Here is a 19,940-nt window from a genome sequence, read left to right on the forward strand (position 1 = left end):
CACCCACTCCCACAGGAAGCACATAGCTTGGTGTGCAGAATGTTCAGATCCTGCTTACACATTTTCACCAAGGCCCAAAGCTCATTCAATCTGTGGGAATCCATGGCCAGAGGCAGAGAGGTGGCAGGAACGACAGAGGTTGCAGATACCAGTTGTGGGTACTAGTTCAGTGTGACTGTGTGGATGGGGTGGAAATGAAGTCTTTATTCTGGGAAACCATGTGAGTAAATAAAAATTGGGGATTCTCTTAGGAAAGAAGGAAGAATTGAAATTAGAAGATAATTGTCAATCTTTGGCATTTGTGTATTATCAAATTTAACCCTCTAAACAACCTTATGAGTACTAACTTAGGGTACTCTATAAATGCCATTCATATATTTGATAAATGATTTGCATTACTGTACATTAGATGTAGTTCTGGGGTCTCAGGATTTGGCAAGACACAAGGCAGGACAGCCCCTGTCCTCTTGGAGGTTTTATTCTACTTAGGAAGGCAGACATTAAACAAATACATGTATGATATACCATATGGTGATAGGAGTAATGAAGAAATGTTAATCAGAGTAAGGGAATAGTGTATAATGCAGTTAATTTAAATAGAGTGATCCTGAGAAGACTTTGAAGAGATGACTTCTGAGCAATGATCTGAATGGAGCCATAGAGCATCAGGGAGAGGAGGTTTCCAGGCAAAAGAAACAAAAATACCTTCAATTAGACATTGGGGAATTCATAAAAATGCTGGTGAATATGGAAATAAAATCAAAGAAAGAGAGTCAGGGTGAGACTATGTAGAGTTGTTAACAATAGGATGTCTGAGTTTTATTTTGAGTTTGTTGGGGCCATGGGAGTTTTGGGGCTGGTGAGTGAAACAATTAAATTTGTGTCTCAAGTAAACCATTCTGGTTGCTGCATAAATAATGGACTCAGAGGGTAGGGGGCCAGTGAGGTAGAAGGCAGAGTGAAAGCAAAGAAACCAAAAAGAGAGTATTTTGAGAGTGTAGATGAGCAATGATGATAACCTTGATGAGGGTGGCAATAATCTTGAATATGGTAAGTGATAAGAGGCAGGATATACTCAAAAGTGGAGCTGATGGATCTAATGTAGTAAGAATGAAAGACACCAAGGATGATTTGTTGGCTTTTATAATGCTTAATTCTACTTTTAATCATAGGTTTTTATAATGCTTAAGTGTCAACTTGGCTAGACTATGGTGCCCAGTGTTTGAAATTGGTTCTCTAATCTTATTAAATTCAAAAGTACCATTGACTACTTCCATTGGTGAAGAGAACATGGATTGTCTGTGGTGTGATGTGAAAATAGAGATTCACAAAGTTTCATAATCAGATACTCCTAGTCAAATACTTATGAGGCAAGTTTCAGAGTGGCTATGTATTTAATATTTTAGAATATTTTTAGCAAAATAATGAGTACGGGATTGGCTGGCTACTCCTAATTGCACTGGACCAAGTAAGGAAAAAGAAGGAAGAGTTTAGGAATCAAATTCCCAGCTCATGTGCTGCATAAATGACCTAAAGGTTTCTATTCTGTGCTGAAAGAAACCCTTATCACCTGTACAGCCAAAGAGCCGAGAGTGCTGAAAACCAAACTCAGAGTCTCATCCTGCAAGTGGTTGAATTACAATGCAAATTGAATTTTCAACCTCACAGGGTGTCTGCTATTAAAGTGAAGGCATAAATTGGGAAGGAATGAGATCCTGAAAATTAGAATAGGGACATATGGGAAGATCCTGATAAAGCTGGGGACATTGAACACTTTAACTCCCATGAGTCTTCTTTGCCAGTAGAAGCAGCCACTCCATCCTCATCTGAGGAGATTAACCTTGCTCTGCCTAAAGAAACTGTAATGACCTCCCATGAAGTAGTTGCCTTTCAAGACACTGATGATTCTCTTCAGGACCACCACTGTCTTTGCTTCTAGATCTATCACTGGACTCAAGTTCCTGTAGACCCCCTATGGTAACAGACAAAATGTCACCCATAAAGAGTGTAGTGCACTCCACAAGAACTACATGATCTTGCCAATCTATATAAATAGAAATCCAGGAAATATGGGTGGGAGTCAGTATTTACAGGTGTGGCATAATGGTAGAAGGACCATAAAATTGGATCAAGCAGAATTTATCGATTTGGGCCCACTAAGCAGAGATGTGGATTTAATGTTGCAGTTTAGGAGATTAGAAAGAACTCTACCTGATTAGTTGATTGGTTACTCGAAACACAAACCAACAGATTCATTGACATTAGAAGATACGGCCTACACTAAATGGACTGAAATGCCAGCACTGTCTTGATAAACTATAGAGGAAGAGATTCAAAAGCTTAGGGAGATTGGAATGTCAGAATGGATTTATCACTTAAGATCTCCTCATCCATCCTAGGAGGGTGCAGAGGACATACCTTTCAATATGACTATGAGCAATAAGTTTGTGAGGGAAGGCCCAATACTCTTGAAGAGCTCTGTGATTGTTTTCCTCCCGAAGTCAGAAATTATGGTGGAAACAACTGTCACAGACTTGGAATACCTAAATGTAATGAAAGTAATTGAATTCCAAGGTATCAAACCAAGTGGTGCTATTTAATCACCAAAGGCAAGGTGGGCATGGTTACTCTAATGAACAGCAGAATCAAAGCAGCAATTAGAATATTATGACTTGCAGAAATCTGTTGTCTAGCTGATCCTGATATTTCTAGGAGTAAAATACATGGCAAGTCTAAATTCTTTATTTGTATAAGCAGAGGGTTCTAGGTCAAAAGAACAAAAGTCAAATTTGAATCATAAAAGCAAAGAGTCACAGGCCCATAGTTAATTCCTATATTTGAACCAGTTTATAGGCTTGGGACCCCTTGAACTTGAGTGAAGGCAAAGCCAGTTTCCCTTGGAGAAGGACCCAGTACACTGCTGAAAATGTATCCTGCTATTCTTTCTCCCAATCTATTCCAAAGTGATTTATGGCCTTCGACCAAGATGACTGTGCATTGAGAAAAAGAAAATAATGACATTTTTTTTTACAAATTGTCAATGACACTTAATTTTTTCTTTTCAATGTCCTGGTCTGTAGTTTCCTTGGCCTTTTTTTTTTTTTTTTTTTTTTTAATTTATTTGTCAGAGAGAAAGAGGAGTGAGAACGAGCACAAGCAGTGTGTCAGGCAGAGGCAGAGGGAGAAGCAGGCTCCCTGCCAAGCAAGGAGCCCAATATGGGACTCCTTCCCAGGACGCTGGGACCATGACCTGAGCCAAAGGCAGCTGCCCAACCAGCTGAGCCACCCAGGTGTCCCTCCTTGGCCCTTTTTACCCAGATATGAAAAGAGCTAGGCATTGGCACTGGCCATGTTAAGACTAGTGAAGACCTTGAAGTTCTTCTCTTCCTCTGTAATGACTCTGGCTTTTTCCTTCTTATAGACATTCCCTATGGGTATGACCAGTCCTGTTAGCTGAGTAGCCAATTTGAGTTCTTTAGCAGAGTTGTCTCCCTTCTTGGGAACCAAGGATGATACCACTTGAGCTGCTTGCAAGTTGGACTACAAGGATTCCATAGACTTGTTCCACGTTTTTGGATCCACTGAAAGCCCAATGCAATCCCAATGACCCATGCCACCTTCATGTGGATGCCAGCCACCCTTAACTCTCCCAAGCTGAAGCCCCATCCAGCTTGTACTTGGGCATGCTACCTTACTTTGGAACACTTTACAATGGGCTAGGGGGTTCTGCATGCAAGGCATGGAGCAATGCAGCATGCCTTGACTTGCTAGGCCTTATGTCTGTAGATCTCCTGGCACCAGCTGGTTGAACCACGTGGACATGTGCCCCTGCCAGTCCTTGTGGAAGTGGGGCTGCAGGATCATGCCATTTTAGCGGAGTGCCATGGCTGCCATCTATGGGCCTCCTCTGAGGAAGAACTGAAAATAATGACTTTTTGAGGTTTATTGGATACAAGCTCTACATTGACACCAAAGGTGATATATGTAAGTACACATATGTATATAATAATATCTTTGATTTTTCCCTTTTCTCTATAAGATGTATTCACTTTATATCATCATATTTAATTATAAGACGGCAAGAAGAAAACTATCACCTAAGGACTTTGTATTCTTTTCTAGGGAAAATATGAGTGTGTTTTGGTTATACACAGGATATCTGTAATATGTTAGAACTATGACCTTATTGTGGCCTTTATTTGGAGATTAAATATGGTTTAAGAAGATGCATATGGATGTCTGGTCGACAAGGGGTAGACCATGATGGTTAATTTTATGTCAGCTTGGCTAGATGTTGTAGGGAAGATACTTTTTAAATTAACATTTAAATTTTAATTGAATTTAGATTAACATTAACATGATTAATGTGATTAACATTTAAATCAGTAGACTCTGAATAAAGCAGATTACCCTTCATAGTGTGAGTAGGTATGCTCCAATCAGATGAAGGCCTTAAGAGAAAAACTATGGTCCCCCAAGGTAGAAGAAATTCTGCCTCCTGACTGCATTTGGACTTAAGTTGTAACATCAACCCCTCCCTTAGTCTCTAGCCTGTTGGCTTTCCTGCACATTTTAGACTTTCCAGCCCTCATAGTTGCTGAGCTAATAATTATTTAAGATATCTCTCTCTTTCTATATGTTTACATATCTTCTTGGTTATGCTTTGTGGAGAACCCTGAATAATACAGCTTTGATCTGAGCAGGTAGGTGAATTGTAACATTGACAAAGATGAAACAGATAGAGAGATAAGTGAATTGTGGTGGGGAAGGGAGAGCAGAAATGGAGAGGAGCATGAGTTTTATATTAGACATGCTAATTTTGAGAACCTTATTAGACAACCAAGAGGAGATGTTGAGTAAGCAATTGGTAAATGAGTTTAATGCTCAAGGGATATGTCAGAACTAGAAATCTAAAATTGGGAGCCATCAGCATATTGAAGATGTTTAAAACATTGCAACTAATGAGCTCAACTATGAAGAGAATGTTGATAGAGAACAATAGAGAGCTGATGACTGAGTCCTGAGGAAGTCCAATGCTTAGAGGTCAGGAAGAAGGAGAATCAAGCAAAAGAAACTGATAAAGAACAGCCAAAGAGAAGTACAAGAAAGCCCAGGAGAGTATAGTGATCTAGAAGATAAATAAAGAAGGTGTCTTAAGAACAGGGGATTCATCAACTGTGTCAGATGTTGCCTAGAATTGGGAATTGTTCATTGGGTTTGGCATAGTGGAGGTGAACTCCACCATGGTGAACTTGAGAAGTGGAATATTAGTAAATGATAGGGGCAAAGCCTGACTGGTATGGGTTGCTTCTACTGCCCCAGATGGCCTTTCACATGTTTTTCTGATCCTCAAAACTCTATTCATATTCTACCTCCAGATGATAGCTTCAACTCTCATTTCACTGGGAGGAAGATTCAAAGCAATTGGAAGAAAACTACAATATTTCTCCATTATGAAATCTAGCTATCTGTTGCATTTTCATGCATATATTCAGCTTCCCTGCTTCTATTTAAGTCTTTGCTTTAATTTACTATTAGCCTCCCAGAATGCACTCAATCTCATCCCCTCCTGCCTGTTCTATGACTTTCCAATTGCAATTATACTTTCTTCTCTGCATTTTTTCCTCTCTTTCCTATGTTGCTTAATGTCACCATACAAAAATGCAAATATATCTCCCATTTTAAAAAAGTCCTCCCTGGACTTTGTTGTGTCAAAGATATATGGCTCTCAGATACATTTTTATACGTTATAGCCTTCTTACCCTACACTGTGCAAGAACTTGTCCAGTAATGCATAAAAACCTAAGGAAGTGTCCCTGCATTCAATGTTCAATAATTTGAAAATATTAACAGTGAAAATCTGAAATTGAAATTTTCTAAGTGGATTCTTTTGGATTTTCATACCAACTAGAAGTCAATACAAATGCCCCCATGTGCTTCCCCACCAATCTTTCTCTGCTCTTAAATCCCATGAGACCCTATAGCATTACCCCACTTCTGTGCTCATCTTTATAGAAAAACTCCTTAAAGAATTGCTTATTCTTGCTACCTCTACTTCTCCAATAGCTATTTTCTCTTCAACTCATCCCAGTCAGGTTTTGTTCATACCATATACTGCTATTCCACTTCTCAAGTTCACCATGGACCTCCACTATGCCAAACCCAATGAACAATTCCCAATTCTAGGCAGCACCTGACACAGTTGATGAATCCCCTAGTTCTTAAGACACCTTCTTTATTTATCTTCTAGATCACTATACTCTCCTGGGCTTTCTTGTACTTCTCTTTGGCTGTTCTTTATCAGTTTCTTTTGCTTGATTCTCCTTCTTCCTGACCTCTAAGCATTGGACTTCCTCAGGACTCAGTCATCAGTTCTCTACTGTTCTCTATCAACATTCTCTTTATAGTTGAGCTCATTAGTTGCAGTGTTTTAAATATCTTCTATATGCTGATGCCTCCTAGGGAAATACAGAATGATTGTTTGGCTGTGCTGAGTCCTACTTGAGATTTGTCATCACAAATTCAGAATGTCCCTATTAGAACACTGAATGTTTTTCTTCAGCTGTGGTGCAGCTGCAAAGGGGTCAAGGGCCAGTTTTAAGCAGAGTTAGAGTTTATCATGTAAAAATTACATGGATGGTGATAGGCAAAAATTTTTAAATGTCCCTCCGAGATCCCATCCTCTGGTTATTCCATCAGACACTAATATAAGTCCTACTCTGAAGGGACTTTAAAGATATATGGTTATTAATCAGCTGAGTTTAAGATAAGGAGGTTGTCTAGGTGGGCTGAAGGTAATCACAAGAACTATTAAAAGCAAAGAGGCAGAATAAGAGATCAGAGAAATTCAAAGTATGAGAAGGATTTAGTAGAACCTGTTGGCTCTGAATTGTAGTGGTCCACATGCAAGGACCAGAAAATGTCCTCTAGGGGCTAGGTGTGGCTCCCAGCCAACAGCCAACAAAGAAGTGGGACCTCAGTCCTACAACTGCATAGAACTGGGTATGGCCAACAACTTGATGAGCTTAGAAGTGGATGATTCCTCAGAGCCTCCAAGTAACAGCCCACCAAACTTGGACCTACAGAATTATAAGATAAACGAATGTGTATTGTTTCAAACCACTACATTCGTAGTGATTTGTTGTGACACCAATAAAAACTCATCCATAGGTGACAAAGTTCAAGTTGTTGAAAAAATATGCAAAAGAGTGGTCCTTAGTAATGGGCTATAGAATGCCACCTAGCAAGGTAAGGAAGGAAAAAGTAGGAAGATTGGAATTTTGAGAAAAGTGGATTAAAATTCTTGGTGAACTGAAGAATTATTGGAACTTGTACTAAAGGAAGTAAGCTGACAAGATTTAGGATCCAAAATATGGCTGTAAGAGTGGATGGTAGAGAGGGGGAGAAAGAAGATTGTTGGAAAGGGAAGGAGAATTTATTGTTTGAAGCCAGGATAGTGGATGGATTATCTGTATATGTGGTAAAACCCAGTAATATAGTGATAGGTATAATACTAGGGGAAAACCTACCGAATGAGGCAAGGGCTAAAGTCTCATGTGAAGGGTAAGGAAAAAGCAGGGTACTGATGGATGATTGTGTTATGAAGGGATGTAGGCAGTATAATCTTATGACATTTGCTTCAGTGAACATTGGATTTGGGGATGGTGAGAGGAGAAATGATTTAGACACAGTAAGAAAGAACAAGAAAAACAATTATCCTACCACAAAGCCCTTTACTACATAGGGTAGTAGTGGTAAAAACAAAACAAAACAGCTATCACAGGAAAGAGCTTTAGGAAACTATTTCTTTTAGAGAAAGAAGGTGAGGAGATTTCTTAGAAAATAGGTTTTATTTAAGTTTTTTTGTTTGTTTGTTTGTTTGTTTTGTCTTGTTTTTTTTTTTTTTTTTTTTTTTTTTTTTCAGATGATGACCATGAATTCCAAAGGGAGAAGTAGAAGAGTTTGGTGCATTGCTGGGGCAGAGGTGGTAGACATGGTAAGAGATGAGAGCTTGAATTAGACTCAGGGTTATACAGAAACATAGGGGCATAAAAGTTCTTATAAAGGATATCATATATGTCTTGGGCTTCTTGTGGAGATAAAATGTATGTCAGTCCTTCTGGAGAACGCAGGTCATTATTATTATTATTATTATTATTTTAAGTAGTTTCCATGCCCAGTGTGGATGGAGCCCAATATGAGGTTTGAACTCAACAACCCTGAGATCAAGACCTGATCTGAAATCAAGAGTCAGACACTTAGCAACTGAGTCACCCAGGTGCCCCAGTAGGTCATTAATTCTAATTTTACCTTCTTGGGATTGATTTTTTTTTTTTTTTAAGACAATGGAACTGAGCTGGTAGCATTACGGGGCTAGAAATTAGTGATCTTATTAGGTGCATGAGAAGTTCTCTGGACCTTCCTTAAATCCTGATGTTTTACATTTAATAAAACCGAGGCAAAGAGAGATTGGGTAAATCTCCCTAGTTTCATCAACAAGTAAAGTGGGAAAAGCCAGGATACAAACTCAAACAACTGGACTCCAGAGCAGAGTTCTAACTATTGTGCTAGAGGCACTCAGGAGTGCTTGTTTACTAAACAAACGGATGCAGAGAAAGGTGTTATTTGGGAAAATAGAATGCCTTCCTGGGGGTCAGGGTGATGTCAGTTTGTTGAAAACCCAACACTAGTGAGAGGCAGATCTGGGCATATGGACTCCCAAGACTACATTATAATGCCATGTTTTTCTATCTTGTGGTCTCTTTCAGGGCATTGTCCTAGAAACCCAGTCACCATGCTCTGAGGGAGCCTAGTGTGCAAAGGAGGCCCACAGGCCTTCAGACTCAGCTATCTATCATTGGGTAAATAGCACCAACTTGCCATCAGTGGGAATGAGCCATCTGGGATATGGATCCCTAACCCTAAACTGTGCTTCCCAAATGATGCCACAAAATGGGGCAGACACAAGCCTTTCCTTTTGAGTCTTGCTTAAATTGCATCTTCATGAGCAAAATAAAGAACTGTTGTTATTTTAGCCCACAAAATTTAGGAGTTTGTAATGCAACAAGAAAGAACTGGAGCATTCATACGTCAAGCTGTCCCTGAGCCTTGGCTTCCCTAGCTGTAAAAAGGGATCCGATTATTGGGCCAGGGAGTTGTCATACAGGTTCACAAAACAGAAATATACATTTTGTAGCACAGGAAGTTAGCCAAAGTTGCCTTTCTCCTCATCCCTTCTGAGGAGAAAGGGTTGCTTTGATAAAGGGTTGCTTTGGTAAAGCAACCCCAAGTGTTTTATATGTACATAAGTAGGCAAAAATGTGAGAGGAAGAAGAAAGCCTACTCTGGGCACCTGGGTGGCTCAGTGGGTTAAAGCCTCTGCCTTCTGCTCAGGTCATGATCTCAGGGTCCTGGGATGGAGCCCTGCATTGGGCTCTCTGCTCAGCGGGGAGCCTGCTTCCCCCTCTCTCTCTGCCTGCCTCTCTGGCTACTTGTGATCTCTGTCTGTCAAATAAATAAATAAAATCTTTTAAAGAAAAAAAAAAAAAGAAAGCCTACTCTATCTACTGATTCTCAACACCAAAATAGCTCACCCTTTTACTTCATTTGGGTCTCTGCTCAAATGCCATTTTTCCTGAAGAGGCTCATCTGGGTTCCCTTCAAAAAAAAAAAAAAAAAAAAAATACAAAACAAACAAAAAACCAGCATATGCAGACTTTTCATCTTGTCCCTTTCCACATATTAATATTCATTATTCTTCATAGTGCAAATCTCCTGAATATCATCTATTTGTGTGTCTATACTGTCTCATTCCACGGACATGGAAACTCCGTGAAAGCTGGGATTTTCTCTTACATCCCACTCTCTCTGCAGCACCTGGAGCAGTGCCTGACCTACAGCAGGAATTCCATAAATATTTGCTGAGTTGCTCAATGAATGAATTCTTTCTGGTACAGTCCCTCCTCTTGTTTTAATTTACTTCTTTCACATGGCATGCAGAAGAACATGTTGAATGGAACATTGACTTTAAGATGAGAAAGTCAGACAGACTCTAAGACAGGAAAAGGCAGTCAAATATGCCAATTACTTCAGAAGGGTAATGGCATATTTTGAAATTTGGAGGCTGCTTCATTAAAATTCATTTTGCGCTACATAAAATAAGGAATCGGGAGCCTGACAGAAATGAAACTCAAATAGGCATTCATTTCCTTTATCTTTTTACAAGACAGATCAATTAGTAATTTTATGGTTGGAAAAACTCATTTTTAAATGTTATGTGGGACTTAGTGTAATATCAAATCTGGCCTAATGTCACCTTTATTAAGGAATTGAAAACACTTTTACATCTGTTCATTCCACTAAAAAAAAAAAAAAAATACCGAGAAACACATTTTTGCCATCTAAAGTTTGTAACGGAGGACAAAAATGGGCACAGAAATGATCTTGTTGCGTAATTAACATCCCAAAAAGTAAAGGCCAGTGATCAGCCCCAGACCAGAACATTCTGAGCTGCACTTACATTTGTAAACCAAGCGATGGAAACCCTCCCAAACAGGTGTGTTAGAGTCCAGATGGCCTCAACGAGAGGCCAGGAAGCCAACACCTTCTGCTGTGTTTCTGGCCACTCTCACAGGCTCAGTGGGCTTGGCTGCATCGGTGCCTTGCACTGGGGGGCAGCCAAGGAGACACACAGGTGGTGCCGGATGAGAAACAGGGTTTCCAACAAGAGACTGCTGTGCTGCTGGAGAATTGCCTCCCTTTCCACTACCGGGTTATAAAACTAAGATCCAAGTCATTTATGGCTGGTAGAGATCCTGCACACTTTTAGATAAGAGAGCATAGGTGTTACTTAACCTCAATATCCTAACTCTGGTAATTTCATTAGACCACCTGAAATTTTCCCTGCGGGTTCAATCAAATCTGGTATTTGCCTTTGCTTTTCAGTCCCGTGTACAGTTGCTATGCCATTAAACAGCTGCTAAGCACCGCTCTACACAACACAAAGAGTGTGTATTCTTTATGAGTTGGATGTTGGGATGAGGATGTGTGATGCTGGCAAGCCTTCATGGGGATCTTGTTTTAGCAGGATGTTTCACTAATTATAAACAAGAAAAACTTTGGCCCTTTTGATTCCAAACAGAGCCTTGGGAAAGCGATGTTGATTGATTCATTTGGTCCCGTCCAGTGAGAGTGAGGCAGCAAGGGAATTTTGCAAATCACAAACCTAATGATGGAGTTTTTATCTGGTGGAAGGAAACCCAAGGAATTACTGTTGTGCAAACAGACCTACTGAGAGCCCTAGGCAAATTACTGTGATGGAGGCCACCTCTTTCTTCTCTCCCTTTAGTTTTCTGCCAGCTTTCCTCCATCTAGCATTCATGTTCTAAAAGAGGCTTACCCATGGTAGTGGAACCAATTTTGAGGAATGCTGAAAGGCCTCGATTTTCCAAATACTCACCTTCTCATTCTCTTACAGGATTCTGTTGGGTTAAGACAGCATTTTCAGAAAGGATCATTAAAATCAGTGTGCTAATTTAAAAAACTAATCATAGATACATGTGTTATTCCAGCACTTTTTAAAGAGGTCCCTAGACAAATACAGCAAAGGAGATTCTCACAGAGGACAAACTCCCAGGGTGTGTCCAGGACTGTGTCTGATTTCAGGAGTACTAGAGATCCAACCTTCTATTACTAGTTGAGAGCTTCAGTGCCCAAGTGAGGGAAGGAGGCATTGTTGTAGGAATAATATTCAGTGTATTTTAACTCACATGAAGAGAACTAATTTACTAATGCTAGTTCATTGGCAAAGAAAGTAAATAACCAAAATGTGTGTGTGTGTAACTCCTTTTAATTATCTCTTTTTGTAAATTTATAGCTGCAGAGAGAAATTTAACTTGCTCAACCAATACACTCTCCTGTATAGAAGTCTGAGCTACTCCCCAAAGTTTTTAAAATAAAGTCTTTCAAGCATTTTCCCCCAAATAGACCACTTTTTATCAATAAAATTAAAATTTGTTGGAGCAATTTGTATCACTTAGGCTTGGGATGTCTTCATACAACAAAAACCTCAAATGTGGCTTAAACAGATTTTTCTCACATGACCAGAACTCCAGAGGTGAGCAGTCTAAAATTGGGGCAGTTGTTTTGGGAAGTCATCAAAAGCTCGGCCCCTTCTACTTCCTGGTCTGCCATTTTTAGCCTGTGTCTTTTAACTTTGACTGTAAGATGGCTTCTGTACTTCAGACATTGCATCTGTATTCTAGCAAGTGGAAAAGAAAAGAATAAACAGCAAAAGAGTCATACAGGCTTAGTTTGTCACTTTTGACAGGAAAACAATGTTGTTCTCAATATGCCCACTTGGAGACCTGCCCTCACTAACCACACCTGGGACACAGAATCTCCTAGTTTTGGGGAGGTGTAAGGTTATAAGTTCTTTTAATTGGACTAAACTGTTCATCACTGCTATCCTGAATGAAATCAGATCTGATAAGGAAGTAAGGGTTATTAATTAAAAAAATCATTATGAATGAGAAATTCAAGTTATGAATAAAAAGAGGAAAATAAATATTGTGGGTTAAACAGTAGGTACCCCATATGTCACTAATAAACTTCATAAACTCCACTGGGTATCTTCATTTTCCTTCTTACCATTGACCTTGAGGATGTGTGGATGCAAATTATCTTGAGTATGAACCAGCATCCACAGTCCCCAGGAAAATTCCCATCAGCAGGAACTTTAATACATGTAAGATTTATAGTCTCAGATATACTCCTGTCCTTCTTCTGTATCAATGTAGGCACACAGTGATGAAACTTAACTTCTGTCCACTGTTGGAGAGGAAAAATCTCTTCTTCTATCTCTTATATTCAGTCTTGGGGATCTGTGAATTTAACAACAGGTAGATCAAGAGGAGAAAAAGGTACAGGATTTTTGTTAATAGTTACATACACAGGAGTCCATAGAAAAGTGACAGACAAGGGGCATCTCAGTGGCTCAATCATTTAAGCATCTGACTCTTGATTTTGGCTCCAGTCATGATCTCAGGGTTGTGAAACGGAGCCCTGCACTGGGCTTTCCACTCAGTGGAGAATCAACTGGAGATTCTCTCTCTCTCTCTCCCTCTGCCCCTCCCTGCCACTCTCACACACACACTCTCCCTCTCTTTAAATAAATAAGTAAAACCAAAAAAAAAAAAAAAAAGAGAGAGAGAGAGAGAGAGAAAGAAAAGAAAAAGAAAGAAAAGTGAGAGTCAGAAAAGTGGTTAGACTCAGGGGCTTATACACCATTTTAACAAAGGAAGCAAAGTTAGGGCTTCAAAGGACAATAAATTATGGGGAAGGGACTAGAAATACACCAGGCAGCTGATGGGAGATAAGAGTTATTTTAGTAATGCTTGTTTGTACAAACTCATCTTGGTGTTTGTTCTCTATCTCAGGTAACAGTCACTCTTCTCTTCCTGGTAAAATGGAGTCAACTTTACAAAGGGAAATTTATGTTCACTTTTAAGCAGATAGTGGGGAGGACCAATTGCCTTCAACTCAAAGTAATCCTTATGTCAAAATGACATATTTTGAGGTCGCATATCCTGATCCCCCTTCAACACCTATCTGTAGGATCCCTCCTATACTACCATTTGTCAAGGAAAGAAAAGTTGATCATGTTATAGGGAAATTTTTTTATGTCTCTAAGAGTCTGGAGTTGAAAGTCTTCAAGTAGAGGAGTCTGTGTATAGATGTTAAGTTAATTACAATAAGCCTTCCAGTTGATTCTGGTCCAACAATGTATTGACATTGAAAGCTCCAACAGCTGTACTAGACAATAAAGTTAGTCCACTATTCTTTACTATTGGATTAACATTTAATCCATTTGACAGAATGAGACCCAGGACACACAATGTTGATGGCTGAGTACAAGAGGCATTGAGAAGAGAAAATAAAATGCTGACATTGAGGATGTCACCAGATGGGAGAACAGAGCCAGCTGGAAAGTGGAAGGTAACTTTGAAATCCAACTTAACCTTCTCCCTTAAACCAGGAGGCAAAATTTGCTTCTGCAGGCTAGAGCCAGATGCCCTAATTGTTACCCAATTTGCTTTAAACGGAATCCTTTTAGGTACACATTTTTATGTTTAACTGAGAAACATTAGATTTATGAATTGTATTTTAGTGGGCTCTTCAGTTGTAAAATAATAGTCTCTCTCTTTTTTTGTTTTTCTTTTGCCTTGAGTTCAGGAGTCAGTAGGTGAAATTATTTACCTAAGATTAGGTCATTGTTATGAAATGCAAACTGCGGTTGTTAAATTGAAAGGAGGGGAGGAATCATGCACTTGAGAAAATTCAAATTCATTTTCACTTCCCCCTGGTCTCTAATGGCGGTGAGAAAGAACTCTTTCAAAAAACACTATTATTGGGACGCCTGGGTGGCTCAGTTGGTTAAGCAGCTCAGGTCATGATCCCAGCGTCCTGGGATCGAGTCCCACATCGGGCTCCTTGCTCAGCAGGGAGCCTGCTTCTCCCTCAGCCTCTGCCTGCCATTCTGTCTGCCTGTGCTCGCTCTCTCTCCCTCTCTCTCTGAAGAATAAATAAAAATCTTAAAAAAAAAAAAAAACCTTTTATCAAAAAAAAAAACACTATTATTAACATTATGTAAATATGGAGCCTTAATTAGGCTTTCAATAGCCCCTTGGAATTGTCCTCAGGCTTGACCCATGCCCAGATCTAGGTGGGAAAATGTGTATTCTCTACCCTTAGGTGTCTGTTTAAAAGCCAATTCTTCCTCCACGGCTGCTGAGGAATAGAAGAGTTACCGAACAGTCCGTTAAAAGGCAATTTAACTAAGACAAAATACAAGATAACTGTTTCCAGTAAAACTGCAGGAAAATTTCAAGAAAGCAGAGTGAATTGTCTAGTATGGAATCTGGCCAAAACAAAGGCTAACTCATTTCCATTAGGTCTTTAATGGCCTTAATTTTAGGGCCACTGCTGATTTCATTAAAATGTCTATACCATGGTTTTGAACTGTCCCTCCTCAATGTTGCTGAATCTGAAGGCATTAAATTGGCCATTCTACTTTCCATGTTTCATTGTATGTGTCGGGTTTTGTTGTTTTGTTTTAAAATTTATTTATTTATTTTAGAGTGAGATAGAGAGCACAAGTCAGGGAGAGGGGGCAAAGGGAAAGAATCTCAAGCAGACTCCCTGCTGAGCACAGAGCCCAACACAGGACTGGATCTCAGGACCCATGAGATCATGAACTGGGTCAAAACCAAGAGTCGGACGCTTAACCGACTGAGCCATGCAGATACCCCTCATTCTGTGTGTTTTTTAAAAGTTTATTACTTATTTATTTATTTATTTATAGTAATCTCTGTACCCAATGTGGGATTTGAACTTATGACCTAGAGATCAAGAATCGAATATTCTTCTGAATGAGCCAGCCCCATACCCCCCATATTTCATTGTTTTATTATTTATTACCCTCAAAGCTTCCCTTTTAAATGTTCATCAGTCCAGCTGACAGGCAATAGTCCTATCTCCCTTTGCTATGTCTGTTTGCCATAATTTCTCTCCTTAGTCTAAAGTACATTTTAATTGAATGAAACCATCATTTTGCCCTCGAGTTAGAGAAAAAGCTCATAGCCTTCCCTTAGTGTGGTTTACCTTATTAAATGGCCTGTACAAGATATGCTGACCTTGAGTTTGAAACTCCAAGTTCAGAGATTTGCAAATTTCTGGGAATTCAGAGCAGAAGGGATCACAGGGCAGAAGGGATCAAGAACTTCTCAATTTTAGTAGTAATAATAGTTAAGATCCTACCTCAGCTGGGCCACATTTAACCTGTAAATGGAATGAAATGGAAAGCCAGATTGTTTTATAATTGACAGCTTTGTCTGTCAGCAGATGGCTGTAATCTCCTGCATGTGCCAAACACAGACTCTAGGATTTTTGAGTTTGTAGTGAAAACAGAAAGGACAAATATTTATCGTAATTACAACATTTGTGCATTGGATATAGTTTCATAGCCTTTTAATCCTCCTTGATTAGAAAATACAGGGTGATTTTTTTTTTCTTGCCAGTTGGAAGAAGTTTGTTTACCATCACTTTGAGAAACATTTCAAGTTTTAATAAATATAAAGGTCATACAGAAACAGAAAACATCTCTCTTTTTAGTTTACTTCCTAGTGAATCTATACATCCCATTCAGGGAGCTTGAATCAGCACTATCGTCTCCAGTCAGCAACGATAGCACTCAAACTCCAGAAGCATTGTTGTCAACTCTGGTATTATCTGAGGAAATGATCCAATTTTCAATATTTTCTCTTTCCACTCATTACTGTTGGTTAGTTCTTGTCAAGAAGGTCAGTTGGGGATCTCTAGAGTGATTTACATAATTAGGTTCCCTATTTATATGGAGTATATGGAAATTATTTTTGGGGCAACTTGGCCCACACCTGATTAATCCCATCAGATTATGTCTACCTCCATTGTTAATAAACCATTAGTCAGCAGCTCCATTATAAGCATCCCAAAAAGTACTGAGCTATTTCCAGAGAACTACAAACTGTAATTCAAAAGTAAAGTCCTTGGACTGAACTCAGCCCTTCAGTTTTGGAGTAATGGGTAAAAATACCAGAAACTGCACCAGCAAATGTGAGTTCATGACACACCTCATTCACTTTAAGTTTTGGTGCATCGAGCAAGGCAGTTAACACTTCATAGACTATTTCTTGACCTGGTAAATGCTAAGTATTTAAGACTTTTACCTTTAGGGGCAACTGGGTGGCTCAGTTGATTAGGCATCGACTCTTGGTTTCTGCTCAGGTCATGATCTCAGGGTTGTGAGATGCAGTCCCGAGTAGGGATCCAGGTTCAGTGTGGAGTCTGCATGGAATTCTCTCTCTCTCCCTCTTCCTTCCCACTCCCTTTCTAAAATAAATAAATAAATAAATAAATAAATAAATAAATAAATAAATAAATAAAATTCTTTTTAAGGATTTACTTTGATAAATATGTCCAAGTATTATATACATGGACACCCAGATTCTTACTTCTAGCCTTTGATTATCACGTTGGTGATAGTTTTTGCATAGTACTATTGCCAGGTCACACATGGACTATTAGTGTTCTTTTTACTACTTAAAATAGAGTCATTAATGTCTTTAAATCAGATTAAAATCTTAATTCTAGAAGCCTTAGAACCAACTCACAAAATTCATCCTTAAGATTCTGTTCTTCCAGAACCACTCTCAGTACCAAAATTTGTATAGTCAGGGTTCTCCAGAGAAACAGAACCAATAGAGAGAGAGATAGAGAGAGCAGAAAGACAAAGAGAGACAGAGAGAGATAGAGGCAGCAAGACAGGAGGCAGAGAGAGAGGAGGGAGAGGGAAAGAAAGTGAGAGGGAGAGATTTATTATAAAGTATTGGTTCACACTCTTACGGAGGCTAGCAAGTCAAAAATCTGCAGGGTGGACTGGTAGGCTAAAGACCCAGGAGAGCCAGTGTTCCAGTTGAGTCCCAAGGCAGTCTGCTTTAGAACCAGAAAAAACTGATGCTAGAGATGAAGTTTAAAGGCAGTCTGCTAGAGAATTCTCCCTTGCTCAGGGGAGAACAGTCTTTTTATTCTATTTAGGCCTTCAATTCACTGGATGAGGTTCATCTGCTTTACTCAAAGGCTACTAATTTAAACTATTACTAATTTAAATGTTACTCTCACCCAAAATACCCTCACAGTAACACCCAGAACAAGTTTTACCAAATATCTGGCCACCCCATGGCCCAGGCAAGTTGATACATAAAATTAATCATAGTAAAAGTCACTCCAAAATAGGTATCTCCTGCTTTCCACTTCTGCATTCATGCTACCACTAGACTGAACCTTAAGTACAAAGTAGATCACATCATTTCCTGCTTAAAACTATTCAATTATTCTACCATTCCCAAAGAACAAAGGCCATACTCCTTAAAACCAACTGTAAGGCTCCCCCATTTCTCACATGACTTCAATCTCTCTTTCCATATGTACTTCCTACCCCTCAGAACTACTCCAATCCCACCACCTGAGCTCCTTGTCTTCTAGCCTACAGAACTATTTATATTTCTAACACACCAAATTTTCATGCCTCCATCTTTATCCATGTTCTTCCTTCTGCCTTCATCCCTCCCCAATTCACCCATCCCCAACTATATTTGACTATATAACATATATTCAAAATCCAAGAACCATCTTAAACATCTCTTCCTTGGAGATGCCTTTATCGACTCCAATCGGAGTTATCCTGTTCTTGGGGTGCCTGGGTAGCTCAGTGGGTTAAAGCCTCTGCCTTCGGCTTAGGTGATGATCTCAGGGTCCTGGGATCGAGTCCCACATCAGGCTCTCTGCTCAGCGGGGAGCCTGCTTCCTCCTCTCTCTCTGCCTGCCTCTCTGCCTACTTCTTATACCTGTCAAAAAATAAATAAATAAAATCTTTAAAAAAAAAATGTTAAAAATTGATCCATAGCTCTCTGGATGGCATTTTAAAAGACTTGTGCTATAAAAATAGTTTCTAAAAGACCTCCTAAATGTTTTTCTTTGCGAATAAAGGCATTTCAAGCTGTTACAACTATCATTAATGTACTAATTAGCCATCATAATACCTTGTAGAAGAAAGTAAACTCAGAAAATAAGAGTCCCAGACCTTCGTCCCAGTTCTACCACTAATTTGTTGTGTGACTTTAGATCTTAGCATGTGTATGTGTTTTCAGAGCATTGAACAGATTTTACCATGAAGACCAGCTGTAATTGACGACAATTTCCTGGACTTCCACATGAAGAATGATTCTAAGGCTACTTCTAATATTTGTAGGAAAGGGTGCTATGAGTGGTTTAAAATATCTATTATGGACATAAATGAAGTTGTATATTTATCAACCCATACGATAAAAAAAAAATATTGTTGTCAGTATTTGGTCTTCTGGTACATGAGAGGTGTGTATGTATGTTTCTTCCTTCTAAATAGGAGTTCATTAAAATATAAAAAGTCAAAAAAAAAAAAAAAAATGTTATCCTGTTCTTGATCTTACCACTGAGCTATACCACTATAACATCACTCTGAAATACCCTCATTTTTTCTTTGTGTCTAGCTATAAGCTCTGTCAAGTCCAGAAACTATCTTTTTTGCTTCTCAGTGTCCCATGTGGTGTCTGATTCCCATTAAGAAGTCAAAAATTGTGGAAAGTATGAAAGAGGAGGGATTAGATAAATAAATTGTGACTTAGTTTGGTAATCAGTGGGGGAATCACTAAAGGTTTTTAATTAAAAATCTCTTCTTAAGGGGCGCCTGGGTGGCTCAGTGGGTTGAGCCGCTGCCTTCGGCTCGGGTCATGATCTCAGGGTCCTGGGATCGAGTCCCGCGTCGGGCTCTCTGCTCGGCGGGGAGCCTGCTTCCCTCCCTCTCTCTCTCTGCCTGCCTCTCCATCTACTTGTGATTTCTCTCTGTCAAATAAATAAATAAAATCTTAAAAAAAAAAATCTCTTCTTAAAAGAAGTAAGAAACTTATTTTTTATTTTTATTATTTTTTTTAAGATTTTATTTATTTGACAAACAGAGATCATGACCTGAGCTGAAGGCAGAGGCTTTAACCCACTGAGCCACCCAGGTGCCCCTTTTTTATTTTTTAAAGATCAATCTATCAATGATGAAGAGAAGAGCTGAGGGCAAGATGGAAGAAAGAAAAAGAAAGCAGGGAAGCTATGTAGGTGATAGTTGTAGTCTAGGGATGAGGTAAGAAGGAGTTAAACCAGACAAATGGAGTAGAAATAGGAGATGCTCCAATTTATGAGTATTTCTCCTTCTTTAGAGCATCTGGAAGAACTGCATTTTCTTTGCCCCCTTCAAAATTAGGTATGGCTACATGATTTTCTTTGGCCACTGATATGTGATTGAAAGTTTTACATGGCGC

At 39.2% G+C, this 19,940-nt stretch overlaps 1 pseudogene; it reads right to left on the reverse strand.

The window, feature by feature from the left end:
* Nucleotides 1–3,330: 3,330 nt before the first annotated feature.
* Nucleotides 3,331–3,885, reverse strand: LOC131998889 (large ribosomal subunit protein eL13-like; annotated as a pseudogene).
* Between the last annotated feature and the right edge of the window lie 16,055 nt (nucleotides 3,886–19,940).

The sequence above is a fragment of the Mustela nigripes genome, chromosome 13, assembly GCF_022355385.1.
Source record: "Mustela nigripes isolate SB6536 chromosome 13, MUSNIG.SB6536, whole genome shotgun sequence".
In the NCBI taxonomy this organism is placed as follows: domain Eukaryota; kingdom Metazoa; phylum Chordata; class Mammalia; order Carnivora; family Mustelidae; genus Mustela; species Mustela nigripes.